Consider the following 25,186-nt stretch of genomic DNA (forward strand, 5'->3'; position numbering starts at 1 on the left):
GCAAAAGACAAAAAAGCTTTTGAGGAGAGTGGAAGCAGTTTGCTTTCATATTAGGAAAGAAAAGGACAATTTTTTTATTTATTAATTAAACCTCTTTGTTGTCCCAGTTAGCTGGAACGTGGCAGAGTGGTGCTAATGCACCACTCTGGCAAAGAAGCTTTGGACTCCTGACGGGAGACACAGTCTGTCCTTGACCTGTTCAGGATGAAGCGCTCTGAGAAAGGAACTGATCTCTACTTTGGACGGATTTTAGGAAAGACAGAGAGACAAGGACAGATTGTGGCCAGAGACAGGGACAGACACGGTGCCCTGGTGGCCCACTGCATCTTGGGAACTGTCAGAGGAGATAGAGAGAAAGCCTCCAGAAAGCTGCCAACCTTTGAACCCTATCTCTCTCATTGACAGTTAGGATTTAGTTTATGCATTCGCAGACACATCATCGCCACACAAGCACACACCCACTCACTGACACACACATAAGTACATAAGTATGCGTGTACGTACGCATGCACACACACATACACTTTATTTGCACTTAGGTTCAAGGATTTTTGAATGTTATTTCCTCTGTGCGTGATCTTAATGTGTATCTAAATTGATTTATGGAAATGAATAGCGCTATTGTGGCATTGTTTATGCATTAGGAGAACAAAAAAAATACTGTCCGTCACATCGGCCAGATTGCAAATCATCCTTCACCAGCAGACGCCAACGACTCAATGTGCAATTTAAAAAACATCCAGCTCTCTATCTTTCGTGTATGTAGTGTTGGCCTGCTCCGGCCCTGTTTATGGAAGAATGCTGTGTGCATGTTGGTATCTGTTCTCTTGTGTGTTTATGCTAAACAAGAGAAGACAGTATCATTATTTGGCTACAACCATGCCACTGTAGTTTTATGATGATAAATGTTGCACAGGACACGTCTCGAATAGCGTACAGTTGCATATTCACCTAATGTTCAATTTCTGTAGAACACAAGATACTGCACTTCATGAGACCAACACACCAAAATAAATGCTGCAGTATGTGAATACGAAAAGCAAACAACTTTTAAGCATTAACAATATCAAAAGAGTGTTTTTAAATTTGCTTTTTTCACTTAATCTAGTAGCTCCATTCAATTAATTATGTTTTAGTCATTTGAGAGAAAATTAGAGTACAGATGAATGAGTTTCAATGTGGAGTTTTTGTTTCTTTGTTTTGCTCCAAGTGAAAATGAAGTCATTCCATCACACCAGCATGCAGTGCCATTTGCGGATTTGATTTTCCAACACTAATTTTGCATTATTTCCCATTAGTGGGCCGGTTTATCAGCTTGTGTGGTGTTATTTATGCAGTCTTCACAGCTTGCATCATGAACAGTGTGTGCAGCACAAATCTCTATGCGGTGCATGAGGGCTGCTGCATCTTACCTAAACCATGTAGCTGATTACTCTAAGCCTAATGCGCATGCATCACTGACTGTGTGGCAGCGCAACATGCATGAGGGATGGACATTCATGGAAAGAGCTAATCACTTAATGATGAGGGTAGTCACGGCGATGGCGATGACTTAAACCTTTAGCTGCATTGCTCTGCAGCCGGATATGCTGAGGAATTGAAAATCACCAAGTCGATGCCTTTTTCACCTGTGGGGGTCAGAGTTAACTTAACCCACTCTAACTGATACACTTGTGTAATCTGACAGGCGCTCTGATGTAACATCTTCCGCCAACACAAACAGTGTGAGCACTCTGACCGCCCTCTGTGCTCAAACACTGTACAGCGTGTGTGTTTGTATTGAGTGTTGCCTCCCTGTATCTGTCTGGTCTTATCATGTCACATCTCGGGATGACTAAGACAGAACTGCGTTTCTATTTTCGTACTCTTGCATACATTAGCATCAGCGCACTGTGTGCCTGTCTGTCTCTCTGTAGGGATTGCAAAGCATGGTTGAATGAGTAATGAAATGTTTGATTTTCCGAGTAGACTCCCAGTTGTATAAAAAGCTCAGGTTTAACATTGTATGTCAATGAATGGCAGGCTGCAATAATCTTTATAAGGACGCATATGTTGCTGTGCCTGGCACAGATGTGTCACTTCAGCACACAACGGGTATACCGGGTTCATGCATGGCTTGGCCTTCATGCTTGATCTGCTCTGAGCTAAAGGTTGCATCTGATGCACTAAACTGCACCTGAATAGAAAACAGTAAACCGCTGTAATCCTGGACCTCTCGGCTCACCGCTGATTGAGTTATTTAAAATAAAAGTCATTCGGTTTACTTTCTTGAGATGTTTGCAGTAAATATCATAGTGGCTCTTGAGGAGGAGAAACATCGCTTTTAAAGTGGTCCGAAGTGCCCGTTCCTCCCTAAAGAGTCTCTCCATGTGTGATAATGTGTCGCCTGATGGACCTCTAACTGATTTAAAGGCCTTGCTCCAGTGGGGTCAGGCACTCTTAGACCACCCATCTGCTGCTCTCCCTCCACTATTCCTCCAGTCCTCCAAAAATCATCTCATCAGTGGAGTGTACTGTGGTGTTTGGAGTCTTAAGTGAGTAAGTACCAGACTACTCATGTCCTTGTGTTCTCTTTTGCTCTCCAAGGGACTATTACACCCAAGACTAATTCCTCTTCTTCTCGCTGATCACTTACTGAGAGAGAGAGAGAGAGAGAGGTGGATTTGTTGAAGTGAGTCTAGGTTTTGGTCCCAGGTGTTTGCTTTTGTGCAGGCAGAAATAATTTAGTTGTGAGTGTTTTCCCTTCAGCTGCATCCATGTCATCAGATTGTCTTGCTTCTCATACGCCAGTTCGTCATGATAAATCGGATCAGAGCAAAGGGCTATACCTGCTGAAGGCGTAGTGGTATTATAATTCAGGTGATCTTATAGGAATTGATTATAATCAGAATGATGTATCCGAACGCAACTCTTCTTTCATCGTTTGAATATATGAAGTGATTTGATGCAGTAGTGAGGCTTTTATTAACAGTAATAATGAAGCCTTTTGTATGCTATGGATCTGCTGTTGTACTGAATATTTTTTACTTCAGCTGCTGGCTTTGTGATAAACCAACAGACCTTTTGTGCACTTCACAGTTCCACCACTTGGGGGCACAAACTAACAAGTAACTAATGGTGAACCTGATCAATGTATCACTGCTGATGTCATTAACTTAAGTTGCTGCATACCAACACAGCGTTTCCACTAAATACTCAGTACAAACTTGTAAAAATAGTTGAACATGAGTATACATTACTCTTCTTTTTACCTGCATATCAAGTGAAAAAGTTTGCTGTTGAGGACATAGTAAGTCAGGTTGTTGTCCTTGTCAAGCAGCCCTGATAGATTTCCTTATTAGGTGTAATTATGCAGATCGCACCGCTGATAATTATAAAAGTGTAAACACATTCAGCGGGAGCAGTCCTTTTCACCAATGCAAATGAGAACAGAGCAGTGGTTCCATGCGGCTGACTTTTTAGCATCAGGTGGCTGCACCAAGTTATTGCGATTCTACAAGGTGAGAACGGCACATTTGCCTAATGTCTGCAGCATCTGTTTTGTACTTCAATCGCATTTTTCTACGATATAGGAACACAATACCAGATACAACAGAGAAATAAGAGGTATCCTCATCTGTCCTCATGCCAGATGGCAGATTATATCTCGCCGGTTATGTTCATTTCATAACAATAAAGTGGCTGCTGTGATCTTTTTTTTTTTTTTTTTGCCAAATTAAAATGCATAATACAGCAACCATGCTCGAACATGATTCCTCCATTCTAATGTATTTGTACTCGCCGTAATGTTCCTCATTTGTTTTCATTTAATTTGTTCTTCCTTTCCTGAAGGTGTCTTTCATTGTCTTCATGTGAACAGTCAATGGAGAAGGACACATTATCCTCTGTGTAACGCCAGCTAAGTTGGCTTTCTTTGGGCATGAAATGCCTGCATATTCCCTGTAAACCGTAAAGATCAGCTCAGCAGCGCTTACAGTCCCCCCCCCCCCTTCCAGCTTAGACCACTGCATTTCAAAGGGGAGGATGTTGAATGGCCGGTGTGCAAACAGAAGCAGGCACACTGCAGCTGAGCCTTGTGCTCTCCAGTCCTGAACTCTGAACACTGTGCACACTTCCCAGCTGAACCAGATTGTGTTTATCAGCAGGGCTTTTATGTCCACATGTTCTCCACATTCCCGTAACCCAGAGTCTGCGATCAGCATTCCCTCTCTTGTGAGAAATGGTCTTTTATTAGCAGGCGAGGCAGACTTGCCCAGATTCAGCACCCTCTCTGTGGACAGTGCTCAACTGCCAGCTCGAGCACTGTGCATGCTTTGTTTACATGCGAGCGTTGCGTGTGTGTGTGTGTGTGTGTGTTCATATGATTTTGTGTAAGAGAGCGAGAGAGAGTTGCCGATATGAGCTGCAGCATCATCACTCTTTCTAAAATCTTGCTAGCGACAGATTGCAGAGTCCAGTCAAGAACCTATAGAAAACATGTTTTGCCGGGGGATGGCGAGGCAAGGATTGGGTTGGACTGCTTGGTTTCAATTTTTTATATCCGCAGGACTATTATCATACAATATTCCCAAATTCACAGAGAGGAAAATAAAAGACAGAAGAAGGGAGATAGGGAGTGGTAGAAAAGGAAGGATCTAGAGATTACATTGTAAAAGTAGTAAAGTAGAAAATGAATCAAGCCTGTCCTGCTTGCTTTCTTTCTTATTTTTACTGCTCATGAATGTCCACACGGGAGAGTGGATTGAAAATGACTGAACAGGGAGAGCAGAGGGAGGTTGTGAAAGGAATCATGGCTGGGGGACATAGCTTCAATTCCTGCTATTCTGCCTAAATAGGCTCTTCCTCTGTAATGCACTCAGGCTCCAGTGATTCGCTATGTGAATGCTGGTCATTTGCATAGCCACTCTCTCTCCTGCTTCCTGGCTGGCTGTTGAGGCTCCCCCTCCCTCTGTCCTCCTCCTTCTCCTCCTCCTCCTCTCTCTCTCCCCTCTCCCTCTTGCGCACATCTTCTGGTACTGCGCTGCCGACGGTGCCCGTGTGCGATTGTGCGTTCCTGCCCAGGGCTGCTCTCTCAGGTGCTGTCATTGCTGTCGCTTGGTCTCGTTGAAAGCAGAGATCTCTAGATGGGGAACGGGTGCGCTACTTGGCACAACTTACAGGCGCAATCACGCCGTCTCCCGTGCGCTGCTGCAGCTGTCCAACTCATGCAAATGAGTCTCGGATTTAACTATGGTCCCATTTCTCTGGACATCCTTTGAGACCACTGGAGGGGGAAAAGAAGAGAAAATCCGAATACCTGTCTTGATTTTGTGAAGAAATTCACTTTGCACAGGTGCTATCAGTCTGCTTCTGAAGTTGGCGTTCTTTTTTTTTTCCTGCCAGCTGCATTTTTTGGAATATTAACACAGTTTTTCGTGGAAGATGTTTCCTTTAGTGAAGGCTTAACAGCAGGAGAAAGAGAAACAGAGAATAACGGAACTCTGGGAATCGGAGCAAGCTGGGATTTCTCCATTGCTGTTTGAGGTTGCCCTCATTTCTTGAGTGAATGTTTCTGATTGTTTCTGTACGATGATTTATGATACCTCTTTGCCTCCCTGGGTGCTGCTACGGATTTCTTAACTAAGTGGAGAACAGCAAGAGGCTTTTCTTTTTTTTTTATCTCACAACCGACATTTTGTGTGGTTTCCCCTTTGCTTTTTTTCTTCTTCTTCTTTCACTGTGGATCTGTGCCAGTGTTTCTTGGCAAAGTGAATTTTAGCAAGGTGAGAAGTATGTCGCTGTAAGGCTCACCAAAGTCCCACCTTGATCTGAAACCTCATCTGGCAACTCAGGGAAGATGTTCGGAGGCTGGTGGACACAGTTTCCTCCCCTGAGGCCCCTAACAGAGCCCCTAAACCGGAATTCAGCCTCACTCACCCACCTGGCCTTGTGGATCACTGCCCTGGCCCTGGGCTTTGTGGCCGGGTCAGAACCAGGTGCTGTGGAGAGTCTCCACCACGTTCACCTCTCCCATGGAAACAAGCGTCACCATATTGTGCCTATTGCCATCCACAGATCACCTGCGTCCCTTAGAGCAGGGCACAGTAAGTATTTCCTTCTCTCACCAGCAATGCATTCATGGCGTACAGTAACGTCTTAAGCGACTAGTCATTTAACATTTCGTCTCCGTCGTTAACTTTTTGCAATCTCCATTCACTCTTTGGTTAAAGTTGTCCATTCAACTCAAAGTATTATTTGATGTTGTTTATTTTGTTGTGTTGAAGATTACCCCTCCAAAAACACACGGCGCGTCTAGCTTAGATCCACCCCCTGTTTTACAGTCTCAGCAAAGTGCCCTCTGTCTCCGTGTCTGAGATTAGCCATATCCCTATCTCCAGTTGCTTCACTGTGTCCAGATTAGACAGGATTAGAACACTGCAGCGCTCCATGTTGCCCCTGGGTAGTTGGAAGAGACAAAGATGTGTTGCCTCCAGCTCTGCAGGGCGTCGAGCCGCTCCTGGCCTCTGCCCAGCGTGGAGTGTGGATGAGGCCTCTTTACCCTGTTTGGCACGAAGGTTCCTGACACAGGGGCATACAACTGGAAGAATCTCAAGTATGAGGAATTATATAACCTCACCCCAAGTAGTCATGGTAGACTGCAGTATGCTCTCCTCAATACAGTATGTGTGAGAATGATTTTGGAAATACTGCAGATTCTTTTTTTTTTTCCCCCACTTCTTTGGAGGTGCTTGTATTTTTCGCAGTGTGATTTTTACCTGCAGTTGTGAGCGAAGCTAATTTTTTAAGATTGAAGCAGTATTACACACAGCAGATCAAAATACTCTTTACTCAAAATACTGCCCAAGCATTTTTGAGTGACGTAATCACTACTGGTGTAGCGCTGACGTAATGCTGAGGTACCCTTGGCTTTCATTGAGTAGACACTGCTTAATAATGAACAAAAGTACTGCAAAGTCTCTAATAGTAAAGTTTAAAAGTACGAGGCATTGAGTTGTGAGGGATAACACCATTGCAGAGCAGCACTGGCATTTTGAGGATGTTTTTACGGAGCAGCTCAGAAACCTAACTGGCGCCCGGATCACTGGGCAGAGTTAGACCTGTACGAACAAGGGAGTCGGTGCTCTTCAGTGATGATGAGGGCGATGGGGAGGTTTGCTGGCCTACTGAGACAACAAGAGAGGCAATTAGGCCACTCTGCTGTGACCTGTCTGGAGCGGACAACGCTCAGCTCGCCTCCTGCTCCCCCCTCGCGACCTCCGGGGCATGTGGGGCTTTCAGGCACGTTCCGAGACCGAATGTCATAGTTATCATTGCTGCCTCCACCGTGCTGTTATTATGAGAGAGAAAGTGGGGGGCCGGGGGGGGGGGGGGTAATGAAAAGCTTTCTCAGTAACATGATTACATTTTTGGTTGTACAGCGCACCGAGGGTGCATAAATGCAAAATGGGAGACATGCTGTGTTCAACATGGTACCTGGCTCCAGGACAACGCCTGCTGTTGTAAAAGCCCCAGTGCTGTTGTCTTAGCTGTGCTGCAATTGGTTTTAATTTCCATGGGGCATGTTCCTTACACGGGGTGTCGTTTCACTGCAGCAATTAAACATGCACAGCTCAATTGTTTCACTCTAATTTGTGAATACAGGAGCCAAAGCCCCTGAGGTTTGATTCTGCATTTTTAACAGAATCTTTTTTGCTTTGTGTTTGTAACTTCTATGTATTAAACAACAAAAAGTAGCCATGTGCTATTTTTAATTGTGCTCTTTCTCCCACCGTTCTATCTCTCGCATAACTTTTGGTGTCACCGCCAATGTTAAAATCTAATCCTATTATTGTCACAGTACATTTAACATTGTCTCAAGTGATTAGACCAAACAAAGCTAATAGAGTGCTGGCAGTTAGTTCTATATGGAAATTGCCTCCATTTCATGAAAATGCACCTTTTTATTTTTTACTTAGTATGTAGCTAAATTAAATAATTAACTCTGGCTGCCCCAATGGTGGGCTATCCATCTATTTTTCCAAGTATTCTCCACGACGACAGTTCCTGTAAGTGATTTCACAGGAAAACACGCATTACTCTCTATATATATCAGAATATTGCAAGAGAAACCATGCTTTGTCTCCTTTATATTGAACTTGTATGCCTGTCATTGATTTATGTGGAAAGAAGAAGAAAATTTCCATGGTCAGGATGTATGAAATTGAGTTGGAGTGTGATGCATTGTTTGTTTAGGGCTAGCAGTAATGAGGTTCAGATAGTATGAGCTCTGAGGAGCAGACATACCATTCATCATGAATAGACTCCCAGAGGTGATAGGCCTCTTTCACAGAGATGGATACGATACTCGATATGCCGGATAACTAGGTTATCATATTGTTTTCTGTACCTGCTGTTTTTAATCCTTGAGACTGCATTGATGAGATGATCATATTCGTAGGAAAAGGCTTTTTTAGAGTTTAAGCAACTCATCTGCAGTGGTTAGTAGTAGATTATCTGCTTCTAACTTTTATTGTTAAATGCAGAAGATGGTAATCTGCAATTATCACTGTCTGCTCAAATGAAACGGTATCTTCCACGTTCTCAGTTGTATTCCGTCTGTGCTATGTGGATGTATGTCATCCTCTCAGAATCCTATGTTTCGTAGGGGGGAAGTGATGATTATGTGATATACTACACACGTCTCAGTAGCTCCACCACCACCAACACCTGCTCCATCAACTGCTGCACAAACGGCTTTTGTATTTCAAAACGCGGGGGTTTGCTCAAAGTCAGCAAAGCAATTCAAGTGATTATAATCATTTTTAAAGCTCTAGTCTCAGAGCAAATGGTTGAACGGGTTGGGGGCGGTGCTCGTTTGTGCTACCCCTGCTGCAGAACAGATGAGTGGGGTAGGAAGAGAAGGGCAGAGGGAAGAAGTGAAAGAAGATAGAGAATGAAGAACAATGGAGGTGGAGAAAGTGATGAAAGAAAGAAAGAGAGAGAGAGAGAGAGAGAGAAGAGGGAGAAAGTGGATGGTCTCTGATGTTGCCTTGCTGCCGGTGTGTTGTGGGCTTGTATAATATAATTACTCCCATGTCTCTGAGCTGATGCGATAGTGTGAGGATGACAGTATCGCTGCCTCTGTGAGGCGGCTGAGATGATAGCTGCCCTGATAAGGATCTGAGTACATGTGCCTCTGCTCTAGAGGGAGCAGAGGCAGTTATTGACCCAGGAATGAGACAGTGAAAACTGCAGTCATTTCATTCTCCCCTCTCTCTGTTGTGTGAGAACACAAACACCCTCTTATTTTATTTTTGTGCACTTACGGTCTTTAGCCTACTTGCATCCTATGATACCCTCTTCCTCCTTCTCTTCCTTCCTGCTCTCTGCACTCCATCTCTTCCCGAGCACTCTGCCTAACCTGCCCACTCCCAGCCCCCTGGTTGGTCTACAGAGTCCATCTAAGCAGACAGAGTGAGCAGCCTTTTGCGCCTGCAGTGGTCTTTGTGGTTTGGGTGGTGACCAGGCTATGGATGGCATGAAGGGAAAGGAGACCTGACTGTGCATGTGGTGGGCAGCGAGGGGTCAGCTGAGTGATGTGTCTGGTTTTGGATTACAGACTTGGGGAAAAGAGAGGGAGAGAGAGAGAGAAAAGACTTAGGTCCTGGATGAGTTTGAGTCAGGGAGCTCTTTACCCATAAGGCATTCGGTGAATCATCATCAACAGTGTCGTCTTCTTTGCCATCTAGCTCGTTCTTCTTCATCCCCGTCCGTCTGTCTGTTTACACCCCTGGCTTTCCTTTTTAAAGGTATTTCTGTGAAGTTACAAAGTATACTGGTGAGTGTTCGTTGCTTAGTGTTGCATCTGTTTGACATCGAACAAGTGTGGTGGAGAAAACGCGTCATCTTGCACAGAAATGGAAGGGAAAAATATCATACAGTCAACTGCACCATTTTCCCACGTGCAATGTTGACGTTACACAGCTGTTAAGCCTGCAAAATACAATAGCATATTGTAATGGGATAATGCCACTGGAACACTGACAAACCACACCAGATGCATAACAATCATTAGATTATATGAGACGTTTGGATACATCAAAACAAGAGTAACAGATATTTGAATGCACTGTATTAATTCAATTCAATTTATTTTTGTATGGCCCAAAATCACAAATTACAAATTTGCCTCAGAGGGCTTTACAATATGTACACATGTGACATCCTCTTGTCCTGGAACCCTCACATCAGAACAGGAAAAACTCCCCAAAAAAAAACCTTTAACGGGGAGGAAAGAGGAAGAAACCTGTGGGAGAGCAATAGAGGAGGGATCCCTCTCCCAGGATGGACATTAGTATAACATATTAGTACAGCAAATTTGAAATGGCAGCAGAACTTGGACATGTCAAAAGATTTGTGCGTTTGTGAAAAGGTAAAAATAATAGAGAGGAACAAGAGAGATTGAATTTGAAAGGAGGCATAAAAAAAAAAGATCCCTTCCACATGACTTGCATGACAACATTAACTGTATGGGAGACAGGAAGAGTGGAGTGATGCATCTGTAGTACAGGTCAACTGGTTAAAGATGTTAATAAAAGAGCTCAATTAGTTCCCCACAGTCTGTTCTGATTGAGTCTATAAATGCCTCTCCATTTCCCAGGGGAGAGACAAAAGAAAGGAGTGGAAAAAAAAAGATAAATTGAAATAAATAAAGTGCAGATCAAGAATGCAAAACCCCACGTTTTTGTTATTTTTTAAAAATCTAATCTGAAATGAGTTCAGTCACCCTGGAGAAGCCTCATTCTCAGTCATCATAATGAGGCAGCAGCTATCTCTGTGCCAGTCAAGCTTGTATACACACACACACTCATTGCACATTAACTCACAAATGCACACAAGCTCACTGCGCACACAAAGCGCTCGCCCAGATCATCTTTCATCTCTTTGATGACTTTGAATCATTGTCACGAGGGTGTGGGTAGTGGAAGTGATATGGAAATGCGCACATGGGAAAGGTTTCATTTATATAGTGTAACATAGTGTGTAGCCTTTACGAATGGCTCGTAAAGCCAAATAGCACTTAAACGATATACAAATATGATCGTCCAGGCATACCGTAGTGACAAGAGAACAGTTATAACTCCCCTAGTGATGGACTAATTGGGTTCCGGGAAAGGTCATAGGAGAAAAAAAACAACTGAAGATGGAGGGTGAAGTCTCTCAGCCTTTACAGCCTGATGACCCCATACACAGGGGAGGCCGGAAAGGATGGGTTTCTGTGGCAGCCAGCCCACAGAAGACGACAATGTATGATTGCAATTGAAGGAGTGAAGGAGTTCTACTTAAATTTCACACGTCGTGGGTGAAGAAAAACAAAATCTATCCTTCTGCTCTTTTACGTGGGTGGTTTGATTGCTGGTGTTCTAATTACTCTTAGCTTACACAGCATTACCTAACAACTTTAATATCATCTATGTTGGATTAATGCTGAAAATAAAAGGTTTAAAAAAAAGTGAATGGCTGCCCTGTTACAATAGAGGGCCTCAACAAGAACCAACCATGTCATAACTATTCTTTTTTTTTTGCAATTTACAATTGCTCACCTGCAGCAGAGTTGCAACAGAAAGAAAGCTGCCCCCTAATCCACTCTAATAGGATTGTGTGGGATTTCACCTTCCTCATTGCTCCTTCCATTCCTTAGTGCCGCGGGCCTTCTGGCATGGGCTGATAAAAACACACCTACCTAAGTGCAAGCTAATATTAGCATTTTGCAACATGGTGTAGAAATACAATGCATACCCACACACATTTATTTATTTATTTGTATTTGTTGGTAGATACACAGCATCGGTGTGAGATAAAGGACAGCACTGCTCTCTTATGGTGCTTCTACAGTACATTGCCTGTTTGTAAGACGGAGGCAGAGCTGTAAACATATATATGTATGTATATATATATATATATATATATATATATATTGCAGAGGCAGTCGTTGTGCTGCTCAACAAAACTCCCTCCCGCACTCCTCGGTACGTCAGCACATGTGATTTTTTGTTTGTTTCTGCTTATTTTCTCCATATTCATGTTATTGCATCATTTCTTTAAGACATGCAGCTCATTAAATAATATCTCACCATTTAGTTGAGGCTTACTGACAAAGTGAGGCTACTCAGCAATAAGCAAAGCAGATGTTTAATCCTGCAATTAAGGCCAAGGCGCGCTTGTTCTCTCCTGGGTACGGCTTAGGAATGAACAGTAAAAATACAAGCGTTGGCAGAGACGACACATCAACAACTGTTTCCTGGTATGACCGATAACGTGTAGAATGATCTTTTATTTTTACATTAATATGGGTTTTCTAATATGTCATTTTATGTTACATGCTGCTTGTCAATTTGCCAACTGATGTAAAATGAAGACCAGACATCATTCTCCCTTTTTTAACTACATGTGGCACATCCACATGGCCTTGAGCTAAACAATGATTTGTTAAAGACGAGGGGCAGTGGTGAAGTCTCTTCATGATATTTTCCCTCACACGTAGAGATGTGGGTGTATTCAATCATTTCAAAGAAAACCCTGTGGCACAAGCATGTCGTAATTAGGCAGGCCTGGTGTAGACTGCTGTATGTTTAGCTTAATGAATAGTGCTAATGTACGATTATGCTCAATAAAGACCAGTAGTTCTGTCTGATCCTAAAGCAGCTTCTTTGTAAGAGCAGCATTTGTGCTGATGCATATGGTGATGGGCAGCCAGGGTTGTCTCGAGTCTCAGATCAGAGGTCTGGCCCTGGACTCTGCTTTCTGCCTCACTTCCACTGTGTAATTATCCCCCACACTTGTCTTTTTCGGTAATTAGAACTGCAGTCATACTCCACATCTGTTGGCTCCCTAATAGAGAAGACAACAGCTTCTAGAGACCATTTGGAGGCTGTGATGTTTGGTACATGCTGCGCACTGAAACTAAAGAATGCACTGATGTTTGATGGCACGCAATCAGTCAAAGAGGCTTTTAACTGGGAATGAAAAAGCAGAGAATTGCCTGATGCTTGATTTCTATCTAAGTCTAACTTTGATATGTGTGTTCGCTGGCATGCAAATTAAACACTGGATGCAGAAAAATCTAATCAACAAATTGCTGGCAAACAAAATGGCTGACCTGAATTGAGAGAAAGGGAGCATTGAGTCTGAGGAGCAAATGAGGCAAGTGATGATGAGAGAGTAAATTAGAAGCTGTCGATACTGTGAGACACCTCTATCAGAGCCAAGGCGGTTGGCTGGGGAGGCAGATATGCAGCTGGTCAGGGTAACAAAGGGCCCGTTTGGGGTATTGCTCCATTAAAACAGTGGGTCTTGTCAGCTCTGCCTGGATGGGCAATTCTGCTTCACAAGGCAGGGGCTCATGTATCACTTAGGGCTTAGGGGAAGTGAGCATGGCAGAGGAGGGGGCAAAAGGGTGTGAGTGACACTGGTCGACTGAGCATTCATGGTTTTATATTACTGGGCCAGTGGGCAGAACTTTACCTCAACCATGAATTGATGGTTCCCTGCCATGAAGAGTGAGGGTAGTTGGTATGGCTGCCCGGGGGCCCCGTCATGGTAAGGTGAAGGCTTATCTCTTCAGAGCAGTGTGAGGATAAACTATGGCAAACTACTGCAGCAATGTGACGCAGGGGCACATTTCTTGATTCACAATCTCTTTCGAACTGCGGATTGTATGAGTTTAGGGGAGGGTATGTTCGGAGTCTTATATCTACAATACCAAATTAAGAAGGGATACTTCCGGTAAGTGGCATTAAAGTTTGTTGCCAATATATCAACTTTTGTCACACATCAGAATCTGTGACATCATTAGGAATATTGGCTATTTTGCCACTTCCGACATTTTAATAAAAATCATGAAAACTTTATTAATCCACAGGGCAATTTGATTTTGTGCAAGTAAAAACAGACAGGTTGGGCTGATGGTGCAGTGGTTTTTATCATACCTTATGACATATTAATTACTGTACTTTGATAGATGTTGCCAAAGATGTTTTGGAAGGGTCCCAAATTGTGATAGCTGTTGTTTTGATCACTGGAGGATCAACTACAGTAATGAAAAAACGTTTTCCAAATATAATGACATTATGGGGTCACAAACTTTAGTAAAGAGCTATCAGAATGTGTCTAAATACTATATATACTATACTTGTTGGTAACTCTTATTAGGGCTGGGATATACTGTATATGACCAATATCTTCTAGGTCATTTTATATCTCGTTAACTATCCACATACATATATCACTATATAGCATGTTTTCTGGTAATCTGATACAAATATTTCTATATAAAATAACCACATGGTAAACTCCTGTGTGAATTTAATATTTAAATGTGAGAATTTAAACATTCCACTTCGTGTAGTTTCACATACTAGTTCAGATAAAGGGGGCAGCAAATGTAAAATGAATCAAGACAGCTAATTAATGCATTTTAGAGGCATTAAGGCCTATAATAGTTTAAACATGCAAATCTTGAATCAACTGCATGCAGGGTGTATCCCCCAAAACTGATTATTATATCATTGGTAAGAATGACCCAGGTTTGCTTTAGAGAGTAGTTTTTGTACTGCTTTTAGAACTGCTTTGTTTGCAATCTGTGACGTTGCATTGTGCAAGTAATGGACATGTCATGTGATAGCATCAAATATTCATGCCCAGCAAAAATGTGCCTCCATACATTTGATTATCTGTCTTGGGGGTGAGCATGATCCATAGATTATTGCATTTATCTTTTAACCGTTGTCTATCTTACAACAGAGGTACTTTTAGCTGTTTGGCCGTTGGTTTTCACGTTAGACATAATATAGAAAGTTAAAATATGAAAGTTGAGTGTCTCATTAAAGCATTCATAAAAATGCTAATGCGACTCCTCTAGTTGCAAAAATAAGTCTGATTGTATAGAAGTCTTTGAGAAGTCGTCTCAATCGTTTCCAAGTCTTCTTAAATACAGCATGATGTCATTTAGTAAAGTATGCTCCCATTTAGCGTAAAATAGATGATAGAGCATACTCTCTTTGGCGTACTTTGTGATAGACAGGCTGCCACCACAGCGTTGTCTGGTCTGGGAGAACTTTAACCTAAACTTTGTTATCAGTTCATAAAGTTAATTGTAAACTTTTTGATCGCCTAAAAGTGTCTTATTCAGCATTTGGTTGTACTTAGCTTCACCCTCTTGTGTCACTTCTGGTTGCAAAAGGGCAAGATGGCGACGACCAAAAAGCAAGATGGCGAAGGTCAAAATGCGGAACTGGAGGCTTCAAAACGGTGACAACGTCCATTGGTTATGTACAGTCTATGGGCGAGATAGGAACGTCAATCACTCTTCTAGTGGATATGATTGGGCAGATATTTATTCAATAATTGATGTTGCTTGCTTAGCCACGCCCAAGCCTGTTTGACCTCTGAACAAACCCAGCATCATTGATGGGCGTGGTTAGGTGTGGCCAGAAGTGTGCAATGTTGCACCTGTAACCACACCCAACAGTGGAGTCCACTTGTACATCATGCAACAAGGTGAGAAATTCAACCGAGGTCAGCAAAGAGAGGATTTTCAGGGGGTGTTAAATTACTCTTTAAAAAATACTTTAAAAAATGTATATATAGATATATATGGTTGATAAAGTAGTGTGATTATGCTGTTGCTCCCTACAATATAGAGATATGAAACTACTTTTTAATCAACCATCTTTCTATCGCAAAATGCATCTCTCTCTATTTCTCAGCCTCTCTTCCTCTCACCCCCCGCCCCCCCTTCCCTCTTGATGTGATCATTTAGTACTGTACCAGCCTTAAGCTCTGACTTAAGTGCTCCTATGTTTTCTATCTCTCCCCGTTTGTATTAGATTTTGTTGCTCCTGTAATTCTAATATTCTTATACCCTCTAATAAGGATGACCAATCATGAGGCAAGCAGCAATGCCCCACTTTGAGTCCCCACTTAATTTAATTACATCAAATTAGCAAAGCAGGGAGAGAGGATTAATCCGTTGCAGCTTATGAAGGCAGGTTGGACACTGTCAGCCGTACTCTGCAGAAATGCTGCTTTGGGATTGTCTTCATTAGAAGGAGCTTAAGGCACATAGGTCACCGGATATTGTTAAAACAATACTGTGGAAACAGGCAAATTAAAATATTTGCCTTGTCTAGCCTGAAGATGAAGGGTAACTGCCTGAGGGCTTATAATGCTTCCCTTTGATAACGCAGTTTTGTTTTTTATCCATGTTTGATTCAGTACCACTTATCATTTACATCCATTGTCGTCAATAACGCATTACATTTGCTGCTATTGAAACACATACTGTATTGGCATATATAACTGAATATTCTATCGGCCGGTGGTGAAGATTAAGTCTCTGGGCAATGAAGTGTAAAAGTTTATATCGACTGCTGTATATATGCCAATATGCTCAGACTTATTAAGCCAACACAAAGTAAGCAGGCAGTCTGTGCTCCCGGTTGATGTAGCACCTCTATCCACTCTGCTTTCTGCTGACTAAAAAGAGAATAGCTCAGCTCCAGCCTTCTGATAAAGACTGAAGGGAAGATTCATCACTTCAGAATAAAAGTGAGGGGAAAGAAGCGTGGAAGGAAGCAAAGCAGGGTGGTCGGGTGTGCAGTAGGCAGTATTGTATGTTATGGGTTAGTTTCATGACAGAATTGCAGCAGTTATGGACTAGCATGGCAAAATTGCTCAATTTCCACTCCATGCTCACACAAAACAATGTGTTGGCTTTGCATTATAGCAACAATCCAATGATGTATAAAATGGATGAGATGCCTGCACAATGCAGTAATCTTGTGTTGTGATCTTGTTGAGGGAAACCTTGCCCCTCACGTACAGTTTAAGCATAGTCACATTAAAAGTTTGTTTTGCTGCCATTTCAGTATGTTGTACAGAATTGTTCCAGCCTCAACCTGTGATGAAACCTTTCCTCATGCTTGCTAGTTCTGTTCTAACTGCCTATCCCATTATAAGGGAGGCAGTTGTTTGTGCTGGGAGAGGATTAAGACAAGTCAACAATCCATAGCCTTTTTAGTCCCCCAAAGGGCTTCTCACACACCAGTGAACATAGAGAATGGCTTTCTCCTGGAGCAAAGCTTCAGAGTGATGTTTAAATTGTTGAAAGGACCTCGCTATACTGCAATGGAACGATGAACAGATATAGAAATAGAGATTAGGTGGGGGGTTGACGGTGGCCACAGGGATGTAGCTGTGTCCACGCTACCTTGCATTCCAGTTTTCTTTGTCCGGCCCAATTTTCTTCTTCTGTGCCCACGGGTCAGACAACCAGAGGCTGTGCTTTAACTGCTGACTCCAAACAACTGCAAGAACAATTGCACTCAACTCATATTTTCAGAGCTGCTGTTTCTCACTGTCCTTAACTATTCCCACATACAGAGGCTGCCAGTCAAAGGTGACAGACAATTAATCACCTCACATGTCAAAGTATTCAGTTACTGCTGGAAAACTGACATAACTGGAGGGTCTGTTTTTGTAAATATTCTTTTGTGACATTTTCATTTAATTCCCATCTTGAATTGACCTCTTTTACCCAGAAGTCTTACATTTGCTTTTCTAAATACTGCGGCCTCTGTTTTCGTAAGTCAGTAGACACATGGCGCCGGGTATGGGTGGTGACTTTCGCCATGAATAGATGTTCACAGTGCGTGTGTGCCTTACTGCCAATGGGGTAGAATACCTTATGAGTATACAGTATTCACCCCCCTTGGATGTTTTCCCCTTGTGTTGCTTTTATACATGAAATCATGGTCAGTATAATTTGGCTTTTTTGTCATGAATTTGCAAAAAAAGCTTCTTTCATGTCAAAGTGAAAACTGATTTTTACAAACTAATGTCAATTAATTCAAAATATATAGTGTAAAATAAGTGTTTGCGTAAATATTCACCCCCTTTAAAGTGACTGACCTAATTCAACAGAAGTCCAGCTAGTTGATGCCAGCAGTGTCACAAGTCGTGAAATGGAGATCACCTGAGTGCAGTTGATGTGTGTCAAGTGATTGTAGTATAAACACACCTGTCTGGGAGGTCCAGTCTCTGGTTCATCAGTATTCCTGCTACAATTGCAACACGAAGACGAAAGAACACTCCAAGCAACTCAGAGAAAAGATCATTGAAAAGTACAAGTCAGGAGATGGCTACAGCAATATTTCCAACTCACTGGACATCCCACAGAGTTCAGTTCAGTCCATCATTAAGACATGGAAGGAGTATGGCACTTGTTTAAATCTCCTAGAGCTGGCCGTCCTCACAAACTGAGTGACCGGGCAGGAAGAGGACTGATGAGGGAGGCCACCAAGACACCTAGGACCTAAAAGCTTCAATGGCTCAGATGGGAGAGACTGTATACTGTATACAGCAAGTTTTGCCCGGGTTCTTCACCAGTCGGAGCTGTATGGGAGAGTGGCAAAGAGAAAGCCACTGTAGAAAGAATCCACCCAAAGGCATGTGGGAGACTCCAATGTCAACTGCAAGAAGGTTCTTTGGTCTAATGAGACAAATATTGAGCTTTTTTGCCATCAGACTAGACGCTATGTTTGGTGAACACCAAACACTGCACATCACCACGAACACACCATGTCCACCGTGAAGCATGGTGGTGGCAGCATCATGCTCTGGGGATGCTTCTCAGCAGCAGGCCCTGGGAGGCTTGTAAAGGTAGAGGGGAACATGAATGCAGAAAAATATCCCCAAATCCTGGAGGATAATCTGACTCAGTCTGCAAGAGAACTACGACTTGGGAGAATATTTATTCTCCAGCAAGACAACGACACCAAGCATACAGCAACAGCTCCACAGAATGGTTCAAAGACAACAAGGTGAATGTTCTGGAGTGGCCAAGTCAAAGCCCAGACCTCAATCCAATCCAGAATATGAGGCTGGACTTGAAAAGAGCTGTTCACACCCGATCCCCGAGTTCCCTGACAGAGCTTGAGCTGATTTGAAGAAGAATAGAGAAAAATCTTAGTGTCCAGATGTGCCAGCCTGAGTGAGACACATCCACACACACACTCAATACTGACCTGAAGGGGGTGAATACGTATGCAATCTTTACTTTACCTTTAAATCAAGATTGAAGACTTTTCTGTTTGCTGCTGCCTTTAATTGAACCACATTCAATTAATATATTCATCAATTTCCTGCATTTCTGCATTTTACGACTGTATTTTATTTCTTACACGTTTTTTAAATCTCCTTTTCTTTTGCCTTATGTTTTGATACTTTTAATGGTTTTATGTGAAGCACTTTGAATTACCTTGTTGTTGAGATGTGCTGTACAAATAAACTTGCCTTGCCTTATATATTTTTAATGAATTGACATTATTTTGTAAAAATCTGTTTTCACTTTGATATGAAAGAGGTTTTTCTTTTTGCAAATTCTTGTCAAACAAGCCAAATTATATTGACTATTATTTCATGTATAAAAGCAACAAAAGGATGAAACTTCCAAGGGGGGTGAATACTTATGCATGGCACTGTATGTGGGTTTTCATCACCAGTCAAAGCAGCGCCTCTGACAACTGACTGTACAGTAGAGAGCAAGGGATCTACTGTACCACAAAAAGAGTTAACGTGTTCTTGAGCAAAAGGTGCGGGATTTCCAGGAGCAAATAAATGGCTCTTTCAGTTGTATTGGCATGGGAGGAGATAACTTATTATGCTGCTGTGCTGCTCTGGTGCTCGGAGCTTCTTTGCCAAATGAAAGAAATTATTCTTTGACATTATGGTGAACAGCCAAAAGAACTGGCAGCCAACTACAGGGGCTGTCTTGCAATGGGAGAAGTGCATCCTCCAGCCTGTTCCTCATTCATTGTACAGCCACATGTGGATCAACTTAGAATGACAAAAAAAAAAAATCAAGCTATTTTTTTTTTACTGCTTGAGGGAATTGCATCAAAGTCAAACTGGCCTACATATCCAAAAACATACTTTATAAGCTTTTGATTAGGATCTGTACATGCGCACATTAATTGGTAAAGGTATGGAAGTAGCACAGGAGACAACTGCAGTGCACCCCACACTCCTTTGAACCTGGACTCGGAAGGTGAACGGGTAAAAGCAAACATCCCAGGTGTTTCTTAATTCCACAGCTTCTCTCTGCCTACGGTGGAGCACTTCATTTCGCAGCATGTTGCCAGAACACCAAACTGGCACAGACAAGATAAACCCTGACAGAAATGTCACCTCGCCAACACAAAGCCCCACAGTGCACGGACAGGAAAGTGCATTGGAAAACACTCTAGAAAACATTATCTGGTGTACAGAAGAGATGTTTTACATTAATAGCAGCAGCAGCAACAGTGAACAAATGAGAAATAAACTCTTTAAACTGACACACATGTTCACAGTATAGTGGGAAAGGTCATTCGTGTAGCTGAACAGACAATGAAAAGATCAGTACAGAAATGTTAAAGCGATCAACAGAAAATAACATAAGAATAGCTTTACAGTGATGTTATGTGTGTTGCTTATGATTAAACTACATAATAACTACAATCTAAATTCTTATCATATAATATTGAAAGGTTTGAGATATAAAACCATTTTCCTCAAAGAATTAACAAAAAAAAACAAAAAATATTTTAACAGAAATGGAAATATTTAATCATTTAAAAATGTCTTCAACATTGCGGGAAGTGCCGGTGTTCACGAAGCCTCAGCATGTTTTCACAAACAATCAAACATGATGCACAGGTACATTTGTATGTATGGTCCTTGACATCAAAGCTGAAAGCTGAGATCTCTTTGGCCTGCAATTATTTTGCCTGTTGACATAACTACAACACTGGCTGACAATCGTTATGTCTTAGTACCATTGTCATTTGAATCATCAAATCATGCTTTTTTCCCCCTTCTTCCATTATTGCTGGTTCATGTCACAAGATGTTTGAATAGTTTTCAGTATTTCTTTTTCTGGCAGTGAAGCCTGGGGAGGAAAAATAAATCCCTAGAATATATATATAGACAGATATCAATGTATTCACATCATTATTTTGGATCATGGGGTGTGATGTACCATTTAATTATACACTGTGCCTGTCTCTGTAATTCACAGCTTTGTAATCGCTGCCAAGTTGGAACATGCAGCTGAAAAGAAATATGTTTGAACGGTTTTGCTCATAACCCCACTATCTATTTACCACCTCATCTCCTCAGCCACCGGACCATTTAATTGTCCCAAAAGGTAAAATATAGTGAGAAGGGTGGATCAGGGGGGAGAAAAAAATGTATCAAGTTGCCTCACAATTTTCCCTTATGGCACGAAATCTTAAGGAGCATTGATTGGAGATAGATTTTTTTACCAGATACCGATACCGATAAGATACCGATTTTATTGGACAATAGTGTCCTCATAAGTCGCTGTAATGATCTTTCTGGAACCTGAAATAGTAATCCAATAGACATCATTTAGCTTCTTTTAATTGTACACCTCTCTGTGGGGGGCACAGACCAGAGGTAAACCCAAATGATGTTATCCTTAATATAGTTTTGTCCTATTAAATGATTTGGGGATGAGCAAAGTGCAGCAATTTATGCAAATGTTCACCTACTTATTTCTTGTCCCAGTCATAAATAGGTTTAAGTGTGTCACAGATCTTATAGCTCAAGTCCATTGTTAATTTACACAAACTAAAAGTAAACCTGGAAAATGGCATGTATAGGTCTATATATATATAATATATATAAGATATATATATACCTATATAAAATATATAGACCTAAACATATGAATATAAGATGTATAGACAAGAGACAATTGGAAAAAGAGGTTATTTTACGTTGAAGTTCCATTGAAAAGATGAAAACATAATCTGAAAAAGCTATTCTATATGCCACATCTATTTTTGCACACAAGTCATGACGGGAATCCTTGGCAGCAAAAAAGAGAGAAACGCAAGTGCTAGGTGCTGACGGAAAGCAGATCCATAATGTCATCTCTCCTTTTCATATTTCCATCACAACTATGTAATTATGATTGGATTCCTCCCCAGTTTCTCGGCAGAGGTGGTAATATGAGGCTCGTTACGATGGCCGCGTTGGAGGTCAGAGGAAAGACGGTCCGGGAGCCTGACTTTAGCTGAGCAGTACAGTCACGCAGGCCGCTTGGTTTGTTTATCCTAACCGCCCCACAACTGCTACACTCGGGCACAGAGCCAGGGCGCTTTCCTTTGCTTACACGTATCCGCCTCTTCATGTGACACCGCTGAGTAGTTTCCTATATGCTCCTGCTTTATCGCAGCAGAAATGAACATTGAGAAGTCGGTGCCAAGAGGGCTCTAACACACAGGCCATGCCCGCTTTCCTACAGTCTGCTAACCCACACACCTCTTTGGCCAAATGCAGGAGAAGGTGCTACATTTTTAATGAAAGCAGAGTGTTTGATCTGCCAATGTTTATCTTCTTTGATGTTAACTGACGCAGCAGTGAGCAGCCAGCTCTCAATGTAATCCAACATGAGGACAGATTAATTCATTATCCTTTTACAGGGGAGACTTGTAGTTGAGGAGTTCATCCTGGAGGTCTCATCATCTGTAATAGTCTTGAGTAAGACACACCAGTATACTTACCCAAAACACCCTGCCTCTTGGTTTCTGCACCGTGACCTCGCTGGGGGAATGCATATGAATGTCGGAGTTACATTGGGATATGTGAAGCAATACAATTTGAATTTACATTCTGTTTCGTAGGTTTTTGTGATGCGTAGCGCTACACCTCTAAGCACTTTGTATCTCAACCTCCCCCCGTTGTACCTTGATCTCGTGCTTTCATTTATCTTATTTTATTATACAGTGAAAAATAGGGAAGAAACCGAAACTTTTTTCTAATTAACGAGACAACAAACAGCCAAGTATGTCCTGGACACCACTGTATCGGTCCCAGGAGAGCGCACAAATAACAAATATGGAGCCAGTGCATAATTACTCCCGCCACTGGAGTTGCACAGGCACGTGTCTGCTGATTTCATGCCTCCGCATAACTGTGTAGGCGTGCATTAGCCATGTTTCTCCATGCGTCTTAATCCTCAACCGTCCCTCAAGGACTCTGTCACTGGTCTGGGGTGTATGGATTTGTATGGATTTTTAGACTGCGTTACCACATCTCGGCAACCTTATTGTCTTCACTCTCTGAATCTTCTTTTCGAACCATTTATATAATCTACATGTCACAGAGTAGTGAGTTGAGTTGACCTTTGGTGCCTTGACATGAGGGTCTTGCTGTTTATCCATTTAGCTTAAGGGTGTCAGTAGCAAGATCTGCATACCAGCTCACTGAAATGAGCAATCTTTGTTAGTGGTTTTTTTATTTTTTATTTTGAAGTCACCAACCATAAATAAGCTGTCAGTGGGATAAAGTGGGTGTCAAATCGTATGACTAGACAGAGGGGGAAATGGACGCTTTAGGGCCCAGTGAGTTCCCACTCTGACATGGTTTAAAAGAGCTTAATTATAATAAGCTGGAGCAAGGAGCAAGTGTTCGATGGCTTCGGGGTAAACTCGGAGACAGTGACAACAGTCCAGCGAGAGCTACATGAATTTAAGATTGCTCTGTGAAGGGGCCAACATCAGATATGCATTAGTGGAACAAGGCAGGTTTTCAGCAGTAGCCGCCAGACTTTATGAAAAAGAAATGATGCCTGCCTCGCAAATATATTACAAATCATTTATTTTCCTTTGCAGAAGTCATCAGGCTTCATAACGCGTTATCCATTAGTCGAACAAGAATGCTTACAGTGTTATTCCATTACGTTTTACAAATGCGAGTTATTCTTTATGTAAACGATAAATCCCGCCACAGATCTGTATGTCCCAACATCATTCGTTAATCACATTATCGTTAATTAATGATGCAATTCTTTTTAGCTCATGGTTGACACTGTGTATTGACTCCAATGAGGGAATGAAATTGTAACTTGAGAACTTGAGAGCAGAGTGACACGCTTTAATCACTTCAGAGGGAGGAAAGCAGAAATAAATAAACAAATGCAAAATATATCGATCGTTTTATATCCCCGGGAACTGGTTTACAAGAAAATATTGGAATTACAGTCAGAATGATTTATAATCTATTGTTCAGGCTCGGGCTGTTTAACTCCCTGTCCCCATGAATATTAACATGCTCGCTCGCTCTGTTTTTCCTTGTCACTCACACACACACATGTAAATGCATAACATAGCTGTTTTTATGCTAATCTGACAGCTGCATTTATTTTCAGCCTTTCTCACAGGCATTTATTTCCCAATCCCATACTCATTCATTCACACTTGCACACACATATACCCACTTTTTTCCCCACAAGCATACTTATTTGATTAAGACAACTCTGACAGCTCTGAAATGGTAAAGCTGTGACTGGTTGGCAAGCAACAAAACCTGAGCTGTGGCTTCATACAGGAACATGCTCCCACTTTTAATAGACCATTTCCTTTGTTTGGCGAGATGGACTTATTTCCAACCATCAATTTGACTCGGTCACTGGAATAATGCCGCAAGGCTCTGTCTCACTCAATAGCCACGTAATTAGAGCTGCTCTTCCAACTACCAGGTCATGTTCAAACCTCTCATACAGCTGCGACAGACAACGAGCTAATGCAGCGAGACAGGAAGTAGCTGGTTTGGAGGTCACCACGAGAGCATAATTGGACCAGTCAGTCTACAACGCTGCCGGATGAGTCTGCCTTTGAGGCTGCTCATGAAGCGCGAGAGACGGGGAGGTGCCCGTTTTGGCATGCTGGTTACCTGGGCACCGGGGACATGACTGCAAAATCGCTAGCATTTACTGGTGTGTCTCTCCCCTGTAGAGGTGAAGCTGGCGATGGCAGTAAAACTGAGTAAGTGTAGAACATTATGGGGAAAGTGGCACCAGTACCTGCCTCCCTCATTTCCGCTGAATTTTCCCATTCTCATGAATTGACATGAGTGTACTTAAACCCTCAGACGGGGCTGAGAGCTGTTCGAGAGAGATGTGTTACGCAGTGCTTTGCAAAGTCATTACTCAGCACAATGAAACACTTCAGACTGACGGTGCTGTGTACACACGGCATCCGGGCCGGCTTTGTTGTGTTTATAATGTTGTTGTGTTGACAGTCAGTGGTTCATGCCTGGTACATGACTGTAAGGGGGAATTCACTCTTATATTTGTTAT

General features: G+C 42.2%; 1 protein-coding gene across 6 annotated transcripts in view; it reads left to right on the top strand.

The window, feature by feature from the left end:
- LOC306785869 (neurexin-1a-like) overlaps positions 1–25,186 on the top strand; it is a gene marked incomplete at its 5' end in the record, with an annotated part of 228,738 nt that overhangs the window by 121,490 nt on the left and 82,062 nt on the right. The gene's annotated exons all lie outside the window — the stretch shown is intronic.

The sequence above is a fragment of the Melanostigma gelatinosum genome, assembly GCF_949748355.1.
Source record: "Melanostigma gelatinosum genome assembly, chromosome: 12".
NCBI lineage: Eukaryota > Metazoa > Chordata > Actinopteri > Perciformes > Zoarcidae > Melanostigma > Melanostigma gelatinosum.